Source organism: Artibeus jamaicensis, unplaced genomic scaffold, assembly GCF_021234435.1.
Source record: "Artibeus jamaicensis isolate MK-2021 breed Jamaican fruit bat unplaced genomic scaffold, CSHL_Jam_final scaffold_1964, whole genome shotgun sequence".
In the NCBI taxonomy this organism is placed as follows: domain Eukaryota; kingdom Metazoa; phylum Chordata; class Mammalia; order Chiroptera; family Phyllostomidae; genus Artibeus; species Artibeus jamaicensis.
The window spans coordinates 24804499-24822726 of record NW_026522030.1 but is presented as its reverse complement, the minus strand read 5'-3'; the positions used below and the strand labels follow the sequence as shown (position 1 = coordinate 24822726).

At 39.8% G+C, this 18228-nt stretch overlaps 1 protein-coding gene across 2 annotated transcripts in view; it reads right to left on the bottom strand.

Moving 5' to 3' along the window:
* The window catches only part of AGTPBP1 (ATP/GTP binding carboxypeptidase 1), a 210445-nt gene that overhangs the window by 186881 nt on the left and 5336 nt on the right, over positions 1 to 18228 (bottom strand). Inside the window, exons 2-3 of one of the 2 annotated variants that reach the window (XM_053656357.1) lie at positions 5979 to 6214; positions 2801 to 2903 (exon numbers count right to left, since the gene is read on the bottom strand). The gene's annotated coding sequence lies outside the window, so the exon portion shown is untranslated. The remainder of the gene's footprint in view (positions 1 to 2800; positions 2904 to 5978; positions 6215 to 18228) is intronic. The other variant, XM_053656359.1, reaches the window with a different exon arrangement.

Below are 18228 nucleotides of genomic sequence, written 5' to 3'. Positions count from 1 at the left end.
AAAAGTGGCAGAGCTAAGTCTTAGCCAGTCATGCAAACATCACTTAACATGACATTTGATCCCTGAGCTTGTGTGATTATGTAATCAAAACATGTGTCTTCTGACCTTCATTCATCTTCCCAGTGAATGGAAATAATATGTCTCAGTATTTACATTCCTCCTGCCAAAGTGCATACAGATTCTTTAGACATCGGCTCTTGATTTAAGTCTTCTAACCTTGGTATATTTTATTGGAGAAAGCCTGGTGTGTGTAAAAATAACTGCATGAGAAGTCAGAATGCCTGGTTTAAAATTCCTACTGTCTTGTTGAGGCCTGTTACTTAATCTCTATAAAATGGAGATAATAACACCTCATTTATAATCCTGTAAATCTTAAATAAACTTATGTAAAGTGACCGGCCTTTGATGAACTGTATTGAAACTTTTCTACTCCTAAACTCAAATGTATACTTGCTTTGATGAAGCTACTGCCAAAATTGCACCCACAAAAATTCTAAATTATGAGAAGTATTTCCCCAGGAGTCATTTTTAGGTGGAAAATAGATGAATTCATGAAGAAATCACCTGGCTGAGCCATTTATAAACTTCATATTGACTCCACATGCCCCATTTATTTGCTCTCTTTATGATAAAATTTCTCTAAGGACTGTCTGTGTTCATTTATCAGTTTTGGAACTTGGCCATGATCTAGTTAAGTATTTCTTCTCCCTTTTTAGCTCCTCCATCTGGACCAAACATAAGTGCTTCAGATCTGACGATCTTTCTTCTGCCTTGTGCTTCTTCGTGCCTGCCTTCTTTTCACTTGCGCACTGTTCCAAAATCCAGGTGGGAGTCAGCTGGTGCTTTGGTCATTTGCATGAGACACCAAGAGCCCACAGATGGGACTATGAAACTATTTTTCCACCTAGTGAGCTGTTACAGAGGGGAGATTACCTTGTGTGGATGTCTGTCAGTCAAGCTCCTAGGAAGCAGAATAGGCTGTGCCAGCATAAAGCTTCACACAGATTGGCATCAGTCTCACCCGAACGCTGGTGAAAACACAGGTTGCTGAGCTCCACCCCCAGAGTTTTTAATTGAGTAGGTCTGAGGTGGGGCCTGAGAACTTGTGTTTCTCATGAGTTCCCAGGTGAGGCTGACGCTGCTGATACAGGGAGCACAGTTTGAGAACCACAAACTGCACAAAGTAATAGATAGTAGAGGCTTGTTTGGGGGAGATGGAGGGAACTTACTGATATTTAAAGCGATTGCTTTTCTTCTGAGTTTGTGAAAAGTACATTTCACCCTTTTTCCTGATAGCCCTCCCCGCTTCCCCTGCCCAATGAACCTATTTCTGGTTCCTACTTCAGAAAGTTGTCAGACTTCAGTTGACTTTGGCTTACTCTGAAGAGAACTGAGCTGGTAAACGTGTGTTTCATTTCCAGATGGTAGGAGTTTGAGAAAAATGAGTGTTCAAAGAGAACCTTCTATTTAAAAATTAGATTTTAGCAATTAGAATCAAACAGGTAAGTTCCAATATAAAAGAGGTGAATTATGGAGGGAGGAAAGAAACTAATACAAAACTTTAAGAAACAAGAATTGTCTAGGAATAGGTATAGTAGTTTTGAGGGTTCTTAAATAGCCCTAATGGTTTTAGTAATAGGATAGTTAAGACTATGGGTAACTCAGTAATATTGAAATAAAAACTTTAAGTAAACTTCTGTAGGCCAGAGGGATACAACTCCACTCATGTCTTGCCTGTAATTCCTTTCCTACTTGCAAATGACTTAAGTGCCTGGAGGGAGACACAGAGAACTGGTTGTAGCAGCTCTTAAAGTCACTACTATTAAATGATGTAGAAACATACTGGTATGGGATTCAATTGCATGGCAATTTGTGAATTCCTCATTCCTTTCCCTCAGTTGCCAAGAACTATGCTGTAGACAACCAGACATTGTCCCAGAGTCTCCTTATGCCTGCTCTTGGGTGCCCTTTTGTGCTTTCTGAGAAGCAGTAGATGGGGCTTCTTATGATCAAACACCGTGATTGTTAATCATGTGTCCACTTGGTCGCAGGGCATCCAGGCATTTGGTCAAACATTATTCTGGGTGTGTTTTTGGGTATTTCTGGATAAGACTAACATTTGAATTTATAGACTCAATAAAGCAGATTGCCCATCTAAGGGCGGGGGGAGAGGAGCAGTTGGGGAGGGTCTCATCCTATCTGTTGAAGGCCTGAATAGAATGAAAAGGCTTATCCCCATTTCCATCCCCGCCCATGAGTAAGGAGGAACTTCTCCTGCCTGGCCGCCTTCAAATGTGAAACATCCACTTTTTCAGCCTTTACGCTCTAACTCAAACATTGACTCTTCCTGAGTCTTGAGCCTGTTGGATCTACAGCACTATCTCTCCTGGTTTTCCAGCTTGCCAAGTGCATATCTAGGGACCTAGCCTCCACAATCACGTGAGCTACAAGTTCTTTATTTATTTATTCTTATTGTATTTTTTCCATTACCATTTATCCCCATATATCTTCTTCCACCTCCACCCCTCCCCCTCCCCCATCCCTCAATCACCACGCTGTGGTCTGAGTTCATCAGTGCTTTCCCTTTCTTTTTCTGTTTTGCTGGATCCCTTCCCCCCACCCACCCCCATTCCAGCTGTCATCTGCTCTCTGTCTATGAGTCTGTATCTATTTTGCTTGTTAGTTCAGTTTGTTCATGAAATATGAATTCTTTAAAATAAATAAATACACACACATCTATATTCTAATAGTTCTATTTTTCTGGAGAATCCTGATTAATAAAACCACAGATGATTCCTACCTCAGCACAGCTTGGCCATAAACGTTTTCCCAGAGAGCAGCTGATGAGGAGACCGGCAAGAGGAAGGTGCTTTAAGTCCAGTGATTCCTCAGGATGGACTGCACTGGAAACAAAACCTTGTCTTTAGTAGATGAATGCTTCTTCAGCATCATCCTCACTTTAAGCTAAACCTAGGCTAGATCAGCTAAACTCACAGTAGGGATCAATGGTTTAGTCTCCCCAACTTACGTTTTTGCCAATTTTTCCTACAGCAGTGGTTCTTATGCTTGGCTACCCATCAGAATCACCTGGAGTGTTTCTAGAAATTTCATTACCGTAACCATACTGAAGATCAAGTAAAACAGAATCTCTGTAGGGGGGGGTGGCCATCGGTGTTTAAAGCCCCCTGGTGATTCCAGTCTGCAGCCTGTGTTGAACCTCTGAGCCCAGAACATCCTAGGTTTGCTGGAAACTAAATATCATCTAAGTTACAGTCGAATCCAAATATTCCTTTTGTTGTGGTGTTTCAGTCCACTTGACAAACTGAATTCAGAAGTGCAGTAAATATTTAATAACCCACCCTTCTCTGTTACTTAAGGTTATGTCATTTTGTAAATTAAAGTTTATAAGCATCATGATGATTCCTCACTTAATTCTTAATCCAAACCTAAAATATGGGTAGTATTGTGACTACTCCTAAAATTGAGTAAAACTACTCCTAAGATTGAGTAAAACTCAATCTTGAGGACATTGTGACTTGCAAAGTTCATGTAGGTAGTAAATAGTGAAGCCAGAACTAAATCTCAGATCTTAGTGGACCCAAATTCATAGTTCTCTCCACCTACTAATATAGTAAAATAGTATATTCCTTTGTGACCTGAGAAATCACTGTTTTTACTTTGCCATAAACTCTGGTTGCATACTGGGAGACATGTAATAAATAAAGTAAAATATGACAATTTCTCAGAACTAATGGGTTATGGATAAGTTGGTAACCTTAACAGGGTGGGCTGGGCAGAGGAGGGCAAAGCGGGGAAAATTGGGACAACTTTAATAGCATAACAAAAAAAATTAAAGTAACAAACAAAATTGCTTAACAAAATAGACATGTTCAAAATGCTCATTGAAATACTACATTCGTAAAATAATTATTCAATTGCTGCTGGGGTTTTTTCAGACTTTTTTTTTCTTGAGAATTTGTCGTGGAAATGTCACATCTTATTTAAACAGAAATTGCCTTCCTTATCTTGATAACCTATATTTTCCATATGCTTGGTTCTTGATTATCAGCAAATTCAAAATTCGTCCTCACATAAGCATTTGCCATCTTTTTCTATCATTAGATATTTCTGTCCTTTCTCTCTTATTCTGTCACCTTTCCTGGGAGTGGCAGAGAGTATCTCACTATTCCAGTAGCTTCAAGAGTATAGAAAAAAGTATGTCATTTCATACTAAACCAAAAACCTAAAAGACAGATGGTGTTACAGATAATGAATGAACTTGAAGTTTAGCCAGGAAAAGTAGCTTTACTACTTAAATACTTAGCTAGTAAATGGCAGAGCAAGAACTGAAGCCCAGTTTCACATAGTTCTAATGACCATGCAATCTCTACTGCTTACCTTTTGCAAAATACTCCCCCAAACTTATATTTCCCTAATTTTCCCCTGGAGAGCCTATTGCCTTAAGGACTTCCCTCCAGCCCAGTCTGAGAACTTTAGCCCACACAGATTAAAAACTTGGTGGGATATCCTAGCACATAACCCTTCAAGGTAATTCTCCATTAGTGATTTTTTTGTTTTCTATTGCCAACTATGGTACCAGTCTCAGGGGAGGCAGCATGTAGTGGACCACATTCCTTTGGTTCCCAGTGGATGGCAGCCCTTAGCCTAAGACCAAGGCTAGCACATACAGCACTGTTTGTAGGTGCTACTTGGAGGGGCCCTTCTGGATTTAGATGCTGTGAATACCACAGTGGATAGCTAAGCTAAAGTGACCAGTGTTTCAAGTTTGACCAGAAACTAGATGCTTGTTTTTACGTTATAGGAATCCTGTGTGCCTGACTGTCAGAGAAACCAGGTAATTAGATGAAGTTCTCCCACCATGGTCCAAGGTCATACGTGCCTATATCTGGGTCATGGTATATAGTTCTTCCTACATTGGTGGGAATGTAGGAAGAACTATGTCCACATTGCTGTGTTCTGGCCTGGATGGGGAGAAATGGGGAAGGAGCAGAGGCAGGAACTAGGTATAACTCTGCTTCTCTATTTTCTCTTTGACTGTCTGACAACTATGAGCTCTGACTTTTGGAGCTGTGCAAATGAACACCCCCTCGACTTATTTGACCTATGGAATTCTCTGGGGGTTATTAGACCATTTTACCCACCAGGAACCAATCCAGTGACCTGACATAACTACTGACTGTCCCCAGAATAACTCCAGTGTAAGAAGACACCATGGATGATTATGTTCCACTGGGAAGCCTAATGTTCTGTGCTCTGGAGACTGAGGTGGGGCTATAAAGAAATGCTCAGCTTCACAAGTCACCCATTCTTTGCTACCTAACCCCTTGGAAATCAACATATGCCTAGTTAACTGGAATTTTTGAAATACTATTGCCTGCAGCAAGGCCTCTGGGCCTTGTGGGTAGCCACAAATCTCCCTAGTGGCCCAGGGTGGCCACAAAAGAATGTGCCTTACAGGGAGCATGACTTCTGCTTCAGAAAGTGTGGCTGTTCCAGGAACAGGAGTTCTGACCAAGAATATTGTTTGCCTCTCTGAGCTGGTATCCCCCGCCCTCTAAGACTTTATTTTTTAAAAAATACTATATTAATGTATAAAATGCCACAAATTTCACTCACTTTAAGAGGGGGACACTTCAATTATTTTCAGTAAATTGAGAGTTATGAAACCATCACCCATTGTAGAATATTTTCACCACCCCAAAAACACCCTCATGAACATTTTCTTTCACCCCCGATTCCCACTCCACTTACCCCAAACGCTTTTTATTAAAAAGCAGCTGTGTTGACGTATAACTCATATATCATACAATTCACCCACTTTAAAGTGCCCGATTCAATGATATTTTAGTATATTCAGGGCAACCATTAGCACAACCAATGTGAGAACATTTTCATTACCTCAACAAAGAAACCCTGTACCCAGGGGTCCCCAACCCCCGGGGGCCACGGACCCGTACCAGCCTATGGCTTGTTAGGAGCAGGGCCGCAGGGCAGGAGGTGTGCTGTGGGCTAGCGAGCAAAGCCTCATCTGTATTTACAGCCGCTCCCCGTCCTGTCCGGAGTGTTCGGGCCTGCGGTCCGCCTCCTGTCAGATCAGCAGCAACATTAGATTCTCACAGCAGCGCGAACCCTGTGACGAGAATCTAATGCCTGATGGTGGAGCTGAAGCGGAGATGCTAGCGCTGGCGAGCGGCTGCAAATAGAGATTATCATTAGCAGAGAGGTTTGACTGCGCTGAGACCATCCCGAAACCATACCCCAGACCGTGGAAAAACTATCCTAAAACCAGTCCCTGGTGCCATAAAGGTTGGGGACCGCTGCTGGTCCCCTGTCGCAATCACCCCACAACTCTTCTATATCCTTTATGCAACTACTAATTTACTTTCTGGCTGTATAGATTTGCATATTCTGGCTCATATAATATGTGGTCTTTTTGTGATGCTTATTTCACTTAGCCTAATATTTTCTTTTTTTAATTTTTTATTGAATTATTTGGGGTTACATTTGTTAACAAAATTATACGGGTTTTAAGTATACAGTTTTATAACATAGCGTCTGTATACTGTATTGTATGTTCACCACCCAAAGTGAAGCCTCCTTCCCCCACCATTTATTCCCCCTTTATCCTCTTCTATCTGCCCTGGCCCTCCCTCTTCTGCCAGGGATCACACACTGTTGTCTGTGAGGGGTTTGTTTTTTTTTTTCTTTTTTGCTTAATCCCTTTACCTATTTTATCCAACCCCCAACTCCCCATCCCCTCTGACAGCTGTCAGTCTGTTCTCTGTATCTACGAGTCTGTTTCTATTTTGTTAGTTTATTTTGTTCATTAGAGTCCACAGTACATTGTATTTGTCTTTCTCTGACTGGCTTATTTCACTTAGCGTAATACTTTCCAGGTCCATCCATGCTGTTGCAAAAGGAAAGATTTCCTTCTTTTTTTCGACTGAGTAGTATTTCCTTGTGTAAATGCACTACAGCTTTTTTAGTTGTCTGTTTCATAGGGACTTCTGTGTCTAGAAGGATGTGTCTCATAGCTTAAATTCTAACAGAACCTAGAAGTTATGATGCTTCTTCAAATTCTTTAGTATGATTTCGAATATTTAAACACTCATATTATAGCATAAAGTTAGCTTCAAACACTCATATTTATATTATAAAGTTAGCTCTAAATTTCATGTATTGGCACATCCACAGCAATCCTAGTTCATGAATGTCCCTAAGGAGAAAAAGGCTAGAGCAGGACTGGAAACATTACTAATCATAGTTTCTAACACATGGTGTTTTTTCCCCTGCACACTTGCCAGTATATTTTACCTGGATTAGTTTCAAATTATTTTAGCAACTATTTGTAAGAAGGATTGTTAGAGTAGGTTTAATTTTGGATTTTTTTTCACTACTGCATTCCAGTTTTGAATGAATCATAGCCTTAACTTCATGTTAATATGTTCCCACTTAATAATACCAATGAAGGCCAATGTTGTTTTGTTTGTACTTAAGCATATTTTAAGAATAACTGGCACAGAATAATGGAAATATACCATTCTATAAATAACAACATTCTTTTCATGATTTTCTGCATTTACTTGAATGTCCAAACTTTAAAATAAAATCTTGACAGAGTTCTCCAAGGACTTCAGGTATTCAGGAACTCTGCAGGCTAGAGCAGCACTTGATGTCTTCTAATAAAAGGGAAACATGATCATTTATAGTTTTTTTTAAAAAGCCATCCCTAAAGGATAAAATGAGAAATCTATATTTTTGGTTCAATTTAGTTTAGAATAAAAGTGGTTTTACATTTTATCTCAGGGTGACAATCATAGAGACTTAATATAAACCTTTAAGCATCTAAAAGGCTGCTTTTTAGGCAACTGAAATAATGTTTCCATGTGCCCTGACTCCTTGTACAAAGCTGAAGCACGAGTTTATAGTTTTATAAACTCAAATCACTGAAGTAGATTTCTGCAGAGAAAGGAAGATAAAATAAAGATTCTTTTCTGCAAAGATGTTTTTAAAAAGAGATAAGCAAGTCATGAATCTGAGTGTGAAAAAAGTGAAGTACCAGAATTTCACCTTCAGTACTAGATAGTCTTCCAAACAATGTAGTCAAGTGGTATTGAATTATTAAGACATCAATAAACTGATAAAAGGAACTACATTATATAATTTTAAAATTCACCAAACTCTCTGATTCTCATAACCCTGTAAGTGATGTAAACTCATTGTTTTATGAATGAGGACACTGGGATTTAGCATATTTAGAAGATTTCACCAAAATCCCTCAGCTAGACTTTCTGTTAAATATGGAGGACCAAACAAAGGTAGTATAACGTCCAGACTTCTGGTCAAGATGACAGCAAGGGCAAACATGGCTCACGTCCTTGCATGACCACATCACAATTACAACTAAAATATAGAACAACCATCGCTCAGAACTGTCACAAATTGAGTTGAATGGAAGTCTGACAACTATGAAATTAAAGAAACCATATCCATCCTGACTGGTAGGAGAGGCAGAGATGCAGAATAGGCTGGTCCCACATCCACATGTGGTGGATAAAAATTCTGGAGGAATATTTTGGGACTGAGGAGTCCCAGCCCCACACCAGGCCCCCAGCCAGGAACATAAGTCCCCATAACTTCTGGCTGCAAAAACCAGTTAGTTTTGCAATCCCTCAAACCAGGGATTGAGTCAGTGGAAGAAACTTCTGGAGTCCCAAGCAGTTCATCTTAAAGAACCCATAGAGAGACTTACTAAGATTCACTCTCTGAGCTCCAACATCTGGGTAGCAGCTTAAAAGGCACCAGTGGCTTATGGGGAGGAACTGAAGTGTCTGGCATCAAAGCAAGAGGTTGGAGATAGTTTTCTCTCAGATAGAAAGGTGGGTAGAGACTATTGTCCCTTTCTGAGTCCTCCCCCCACAGAACCACAGAGCCAGCAGGCAGGTAATATATCTGAAACTCCATCAACCTCATTCACACTATTTGCCCTGCCCTGGAGATCCCCTGAGACTCTCTCCCACCCAACTTAGGGCCCATCTAAATTGTTAACGGTGATTGTTCCATATGAATGGCCAGTCTTGGCTCATGCTTCACAACCTCCAAAACAAGCAATAGCTGGCCTCAGTGAGCTTGCAGCTCCCATACCTCTTTCTAAGTGACCCCAGGTCTGGCACTAGCAGCAGCCATTCTAGATTCACAGTTTGGCTTCACCAGGGAATCTCCAAAGCCAGCACAAGTAGCAGCCATCTCAGATTGCTTTATAGCTCATCAAGTAGTCTTAGGCAGAACACAGGTGGGAGCTGACCTTGGCTCACACCATCTGGGAAATCCCAGAGCCTGCACACTACAAGAAATATTCAAAGTCATGAAAAGCAGGGACCTACAGCCAAGTTTTCTGTACGTGGCAAAGCTATCATTTAGAATCAAGGGCCAGATAAAGAGCTTCCCAGATAAGAAAAAACTAAAGGAATTCATCATCACCAAACCATTATTATATGAAATGTTAAAGGGACTTATTTAAGAAAAAGATCAAAACTATGAACAATGAAATGGCAATAAATTTGTATCTATCAACAACTGAATCTAAAATACAAACTAAGCAAATTAGAACAGAGACAGAATCATGAACATGGACAGGGTTTTGGTAGTTGCCAGATCAGAGGACAGTGTGGGGGAATGGGTGAAGGGTGGAGGGAATTAAGAAGCATAAACAGGTAGGTACAGAATAACCGTGGGAATGGTGTACTGTGGCCAGCAGAGTCCACCTGTTGTGGCTGATGGTGAGAATGAATGCACAGGCGACAGCAATCCTGTGGAGGAAAACGGAATGGCATGACTACTCTCTCAAGGGGAGAGTGCCTATGGATGCCTCGGCCACTCCCTCAAGAGGGGAGCATCCCAACCCTTACCTAGACAGGCTTTTATTGTTTTCCTTGGGTCTTACATCGGAGAAGGATTTATTATCTATTATATAGAATATTATTGTCTACATTGTAGGTACAATCAAGAAAATGAAAATAACATGCAGAGGGGAATAGTGATGAGCTAGTTAGCTCTGTCCTTGGGAAAACTCATACAGGTTTTGGATATTACCTTGAAGATATACAATACACATCTGTTGTTTTAGACCAGGGTGATGGAGTTTTGGCAAGAGCAAGCCATAACAATCTGTATACATTTTCTAGGCCTGATTCCCATGGGAAAACTCGATTTGAAGGTCTGGCTCCTGCCCACCACTTCGCTTCTGTAGGTTTTCCATACAGAGCTGAGTCACATTTGCCAGACCAAAACAAACAGGTCCCCTACACGTGGTGATGTAAAACACAGTATAGAAAAAGGAGAAGCCAAAGAACTTACACACAGGACCCATGCACATGAACAATGGTGTGGAAATGACCTGAGGAAATTGGGGAGCGCTGGGTGGAGGGGGACAAAGGGGAGAAAAATTGAAACAACTGTAATAGCATAATCAATAAAAAAAATTTTAATGGTATTATAACATCCACAAAATGAAAGTGAAAGTGCACACACTCACAGTGACAAAAGGCAAGGATCAAAAAATATATATATTTGAAGATATGAAGCAGATTTTGGGGGATGCTGACTTGGCAGACCAAAGAAAGCTGGATCAAAGGCCAGTTGTGGGGAAAGCCAAGATACCACCCAATTTTGTACCATAGAAATATCCAGGAAGGTGGGAGGGTGTAATGGGAAGAAAAGAGGGAAGGGTTTTCAGGAATATGTACAAAGGACACATGAACAAAACCAAAGAGGAGTAGGACCAAGGCTGGGGAGTGGGGATGGCTGGGGTGGGCGGGAGTGGTGGCAGGAAAATGGAGACAACTGTACTTGAACAATCAAATAAACAATAAAATAAAGTAATTTCAAAAAAAAGAAATATCCAGAAGACCCCAGAACTGATGGAACCAGATGCCTCCAGAGGTGGAGGTTAGTGTGAGGCTAAAAACAGAGCGTGTTTAAGAAGTGGCAGGACTTGACATCTCTCTAATTCCATGTGGTTGTTAACTGGGTTTTTTTTCAATCCCTGTAGAACATTGGAATGAGTAAAGGAGAGAACATCTGGCAAGGAGGGACTAGCATGAGGTGGGGAAAGGATACTGGAACAGATGAGAAAGGGGAGTATCTTGAGAAAAAGAGAGATTCAATGAAAATGTTATAATGGATGTTGCAATTCTTCCTCCCTCACCTCCCAGCCTTCTTCCATTCCAATGGCTGTTTAGCTAACATATTTTTGAAGGATAGCTGCTAGGTTGCACAGGTCTGAGGGAGAAGTTCAGACTCACAGTTTGTGTAAATGACACCGGTGAAGCTGTGCAGTGCCCAGCTTTCACCGCCATATGAAAAAGCTCTTAATCAGAAGAGCTTTCTCTGAGAAATTGAACCAGCCCAAGACACAAGCCCCAAACTTAACGACATCATACATTTGTCAACTGAATGGTTCAGCTAAGTCTCCTAAGAGTGAAGGCAACATTTGACAAGCCCATACTAGGGACACAGAGCCTTAGATCTACTCTTTGAAACTCCAAGCTTCAATATGAACTTTTAGCCAAAAATCACTGGACTGATGAAGTCTCTAACATGAAAACAGAGACTGAAATAATTAGGAAAATAAACATAGAGGAAATAAAATCTTCAGGGAGAAATGAAAATACCTTTAATGTTATCCAAGATATGAGACAATAAGGCAAATGTGGAAAATAAACAGTATTTTATTATGGTAAGGAACTTCTATGGAACAAAAAAGACCTTTCGGAAATTAAAAAATGGGCTAGCAAAAATGAAAACTTGATACAAAGTTTAGGAGATAAGGCAGAAAAATTCTCCCAGTAAACAAAGGAAAAATAATTTTTTTATTTTAAAATCTTTTGAAAATATTTTTTAAATTAAGGGATCAGTTCAAGACATCTGACATCTGAATAGTAATATTTTTAGAAGTTGATAACAAAGGAAAAGGAGGAGGGTGCAATAAAAAACAATTTAAGAAAATTCTCAAGAACTAAAACATGTGATTTTCACATTTAAAGGATCCACTTAAAATGATGGAAATAAATAAAATAGATTTATACTTTAGTACATCATCATGAAATTTTAGTACTTTAGGATTCTATTAACCCATAAAGTTTAAAATACATAAAGATAAAAATACATACATAGGTGACCCCTCAAGATTTTGAACAAAAATAACCTTAGATCAAGAAGGAATTTTAAAAAGATGAGAATAAGGAATCAATGGAAATAAGAAACTGTTATAAACAAAACCTATAGAATATAACTTTATCATCTCAAATGTCCTTGTTATTACATACAAATCGTGAAAATTAAAGGAACTAACTGCTCATCTGTTGAAATTAGAAAAAGACTACTAAGAGGGTCTCGGGAGTCTTAGAAGGACAAAAAGATAAAAGGCTGGTTTGGGAGCAAAAACACAAATGAAAAAAATTGTATGATCTAAATAAACTTTTGCAAGCCTAATAAGAAGAAAAAAATTGAAAAGATTAGTGATCACAAAGAAGAAATAACCACAAATATAAGACTTTTAAAAATCCTGAGTGGAAAAATACTTAATATGTCTGAGTGTCCTACAACAATTTTTATTCATGTGAAATACATTCATAATCTATTTTGAAGTTAAAAATGGAATGTAAAACAGTATGTAGAGTGAGGGCCCACTTTTAATAAAACATAAGCATAGGTGTATATTCATGAAAAAATAAATAAAGGTCTTGAAAACACTTAAACAAAGTTCTTCTTTCAGCCTAGAACTATAGGTGACATTTATATTTTCACTTACAAGTATGGGTAATTTTTTACTTTGGCTTTATAACAAATATTTGTAAGAGATATTGAGGTAAATTTTAATAAACATTAAAAAAGAACTTATGTAACTGAACAGTAACTATTCAGTGCAATATTTAAGGGAAGACAATTATAAATTTCCCAATTTACTTTGCAGTTTCCATACCAATTTGTTTTTTTAATTTATTAATATTATTATTATTATCACTACTTAGATAGAAGGGTAGAGAAAGAGAAAGTGAGGGAGAGAAACATCAATTGGTTGCCTCTTGTATGTGCCCCAGGTGAGGACCGGACCCACAACCCAGGTGTATGACCCTGACAGGGAGTTGAACCAGGGACCTTTTGCTTTGCATCCTGCAAAAAGGCATCATCCTGATGCCCAACCAACTTAGCCACATAGGTCAGGGCCCACCATGTTTTAATTTGCAGCAACATATACTTTGCAGTGCTTCGTGATGCTCATATTGCTGGAACTATGGTGATATAGTAAAGATTATTTTCTCCTTCAATGCGATAAAGCCATTACGGACAGACATTTGGCTATAAATGTCTTTCGTAAAGAAACTTTTAGAGAGTTCCAGCCAAGGTGTAGGCGTAGGTAGAAACCCTTCGCTTCTTCGCACAACCAAAAAAAGGATAACAATCTAAAATCAATAAACTACCAGAAGCACCAGAAAAATCAAACTGCATGGACCTCCAACAATCAAGGAATTAAAGAAAAAGTCAACCAAAACAACCAGACCAGTAAGGTGGTGCACCGCATGGGCCAGGCAGCTCAGATAAGCTGCAATGAGGCATTGGAGCACAGGGGCAGGGCTGGCTGAAGGTGAAACTGAGAGAGAGCTCACTGTGGGTTAGGTGGGGGTTGCCATGGTGGGAGAAAGTCCCAGTCTCCCACCAGAGTCCAGTGGGGAGTGCTAGAGCCCAGCAGGTCAGCTGCACTGCTCCCTCTCTGGCCCCTCCCCCACAGGCGGGCTGCAGCACCAGGGGCAAAAAGGGTTGCCCTGCCAGGGTGAATACTAAGACCCCGCCCCCTTACAACTTATCAGGTGCTCCAAGACAAAGAAATGCGGCTCAAATGAAAGAACAGAGCAAAACTTCAAAGAGAACTAAGCGATGAGGAGATAGCCAACCTATCTGATGGAGAATTTAAAGCCCCGGTAATCAAAATGCTCACATTTGATTGAGCTTGGTCAAAAAAATTAAAAAATAAAAAAAAATAAAAAAACAAGTGAAAGATACCCAAAATGAAATAAAGCAAATATTCAGGAAACCAACACTAATGGGAAGGAAACCAGAACTCAAAGCAATGATTTGGAACAAAAGGCAAAAATAAACATCCAACCAGAACAGAATGAAGAAACAAGAGTTCAAAAAAGTGAAGAGAGACTTACAAAGCTCTGGGACAACCTGAAACATTCCAATGTCTGAATTACAAGAGTGCCAGAAGGAAAAGAACAACAGCAAGAAACTGAAAACTTTTTTGAACAAATAATGAAGGAAAACTTCCCCCATCTGGCGAAGGAAATAGACTTCAGGGAAGTCCAGGAAGCCCAGAGAGTTTAAAGAAGTCGGACCCAAAGAGGAACACACCAAGGCACATCATCATTAAGCTACCCAAGATTAAAAATAAGAAGAGAATCTTAAAAGAAGCAAGAGAAAAGGATACAGTTACCTACAAAGGAGTTCCCATCAGACTATCAGATAATTTCTCAAAAGAAACCTTGTGGGCAACAAGGACTGGAAAGAACTATTTGAAGTCATGAAAGGCAAGGACCTACATCCAAGATTACTCTATCCAGCAAAGCTTTCCTTTAGAACAAGGGCAGATAAAGTGCTTCTCAGATAAGGTCAAGTTAAAGGAGTTCATCATCACCAAGCCTTTACTATATGAAATGTTAAAGGGACTTATCTAAGAAAAGGAAGATAAAAAGTATGAATGCTAAAATGACAACAAACTCACAACTATCAACAAGTGAACTTAAGAGAAAATAAAAACAATGAAAACAAAAACTAAGCAAACAACTAGAACAGGAACAGAATCAGAGAAATGGACATCACATGGAAGGATTTCAGTGGAGAGGGGGAGGGGAGAAATTGGGGGGAAAAGATACAGGGAAGAAGAAGCATAATTAGAAAGCATAAAGTAGATGGGGAGAAAGAAAAATGGTATAGGAAAGAGAAGAAGAACTTACATGCACAACCCATGGACATGCGGTAGGGGAATGCTGAAGTGTTGGGGTGGAGCAGGACAGAGGGCAGATAAGGGGGGCGGGAAACTGGGAAAACTTAATAGCATAATCAATAAAAATACTTTTAAAAAGAGGTAAAAAAAGAAAAGTTTTATTATGGAAAAATTAAACACAAAAAATATAATAGTATAATGGACTCATATTCATCACTATCTCCTACAATTATCAACAAATCTTACTCCTTATACCCATTTATCATCAGTCCCACAGGATGATTTTGAAGCAAATATTAAGCATCATATCTTTCCATTTATAAATATTTCAGCACAGATCTCATAAAAAATAAAGATTGTTGCTTTTTAAAGGGTTACTACAATATTATACTACCAAACAATTTCATTTCTTAACATCAAATATCCAGTCAGTGTTTAAATTTGCTCAATAGTTTCAAATTGTTTATACTGTATTGCAGTTAGGATCTAAACTTTATTTCATTCATGAGCTTGTTTTTCAGTATCTCTTTATCCTTCATTTTCTTTTCCAATTCATTAATTTCATATTTTATCTGCAGTTGTTGATATGTCCACTATGCTCACTTCCCTTGTGACAGAAGTTTAAGAGTTTCAATATTTCCCTGGCTGTGTGGCTCAGTGGATTGAGTGCTGGCCTTCGAATAAAAGGGTCACCAGTGAGATTCCCAGTCTAGGGCACATGCCTGGGTTGCAGGCCATGTCCCCTGAAAGGAGCAGGCAAGAGGCAACCACACATTGATGTTCCTCTCTTTCTCTCTCCCTCCCCCTCTCTAAAAAAAAATAAATTAAATATTTTAAGAATAGTTTCAATATCTATGCATTAAATAATTTATTAATGGAATATAGGAAATCTACATACATATTAATCTATTTTTAGTAAAAAAGAATTCACTTAATAGGTGCAGGAAACTGAAAATCATTTTAATTGAAATTTTGAAAAGATTTTTTATAAAGAAAACAATGTTATAAATTATGCTATGTGCACATTGTTATTAAAGGGATATCTAGGAGCTGATATCTTAGATTTGGTGAATCACTCTCCTTTATTTTCTTCTGATTCAGTCCTTATTCTCAATCTTTCACTGGGTCTCCTTCCTCTACCTGATTTCTAAATGTTGGGGTTCCTCAAGACTCAATTTTGAGTCCACTTCCCCCTTGATACCATCTTCCTATGAGATCTCAGAATCCATGGTTCCAAATGGCATCTTTGTTGATAAACTTGACTAAAAAATACTCTCAGGTAACAAATACAAACAAAACAAAACAAAGCAACCAAAAATCAAAGTAAAGAGATAAATGATACATTGGCTTTAAAAATGCAACTTAAATCACAAACAGTTAATATACAGAGATTCTTAAAAGTAAAAAAAGAAAATAAACTATAAGCCTATAAAAATGGGCTAGACATGAGAGCAGACATACCAGACAGAATATGCAAATTATCCTTTTAAAAAATGTTCTACCTCACCTAAGAGAGTGAGAATTAGATAAGAAGAGAATGTAAATTAGAACTACACTGAGGGGGACTTCCGCCAAGATGGAGGCGTAGGTGGATGTGCCGTTCCATCTCACACAAACAAGTTTAGAGACAACTAAATATTAGCAACAGAAAACACAGCCAAAACACAGAAAATTGAACTTTTCAGAAGTCTGTTAACAACAAATTCTTCAGCCTGACCGGTAAGGGGCGAAACCAGCGGCTGGTGAAGCGGGGTTGCACAGGAAAACTCGGTCAGATGGACTCAGGCGCGGAATCCAGGCGCAGGGTTGGACCTAGTGAGCGACCAAGCAAGCGACCGCGGGGGAAACAGCGGGGCAGCGGGGCTGCATGTTGACTGTGGTCGCGCATTTGAGCTCGGGTGGACAGGTGAAGGAGTGGGTGGTTGGACCAGGGCCCGGCAGGTCCCCGCGGCAAGCGGCAGTGGAGGGCGCCGCCATTTCCCTGCTCTGACCCCACCTCCACATACAGCGTCATAACCCAGCGACTCTGAGTGGCCCGGCCCAGGTGAACCACCTAAGCCTCTGCTCCTCACCCAGCTGTGAGAAGCGGCAGAGGGGGTCGCCGTTTCCCGCTCTGACCACGCCCCCACATACAGCGTCACAACCCAGCGACCTGGGAGTCCAAGGCGCAACTTCTCACACTTAAAGGGCGTGAACAGATCAAAAATGGCTCAAGAAGATCTCAAAGCCCCAGAGCCTATAGATCTAAGCGATGAAGAAATAGCAAAACTCTCAGATGCACAGTTTAAAACATTGGTGATCAGGATCCTCACAGAACTGGTTGATTATAGCCGACAGATTAGACAAATATATGAAGGCGAAACTAATTGAAATGAATGGAATTGCACAGGACACCAATAGCACTGAAAAGGAAACTGGGACTCAAATCAATGGAGTGGACCAGAAGAAAGCAAATAATGGCCAAACAGAAAAGAGTCAAGAAGCAAGAATTCAAAGAAATGAGGAGAGTCTTAGGAACCTCCAGGACATCTTTAAACGCTCCAACATCCGAATTATAGGGGTACCAGAAGGGGGAAAGGCACAGCCACCAGTGGAAAACTTATTTGAACAAATAATAAAGGAGAATTTCCCCAATCTGGCAAAGGAAATAGACTTCCAGGAAATCCAGGAAGCTCAGAGAGTACCAAAGAAGTTGGACCCAAGAAAGAACACACCAAGGCACATCATCATTATATTAGCCAAGATTAAAATGAAGGAGAGAATCCTGGAGGCAGCAAGAGATAAGGGGACAGTCACCTACAAAGGAGTCCCCATCAGACTGTCAGCGGATTTCTCAAAAGAGACCTTACAGGCAAGAAGGGGCTGGAAAGAGGTATTCCAAGTCATGAAATCCAAAGACCTACAACCAAGATTGCTCTATCCAGCAAAACTTTCATTTAGAATGGAAGGACAGATAAGGTGCTTCTCAGATAAGATCAAATTCAAGGAGTTCATCATCACCAAGCCCTTATTATATGAAATGTTAAAGGGACTTTTCTAAGAAAAAGAAGTTAAAGAAACATGAACAGTGAAAGGACAACAAACTCACAGTTATTAACAACCACACCTAAAACGAAAGCAAACTAAAAGGACAGCTAGATCAGGAGTGGAAACATAGAAATGAAGATCTCAAGGAGGGTTAGCAACAGGGGAGTGGGAGGAGG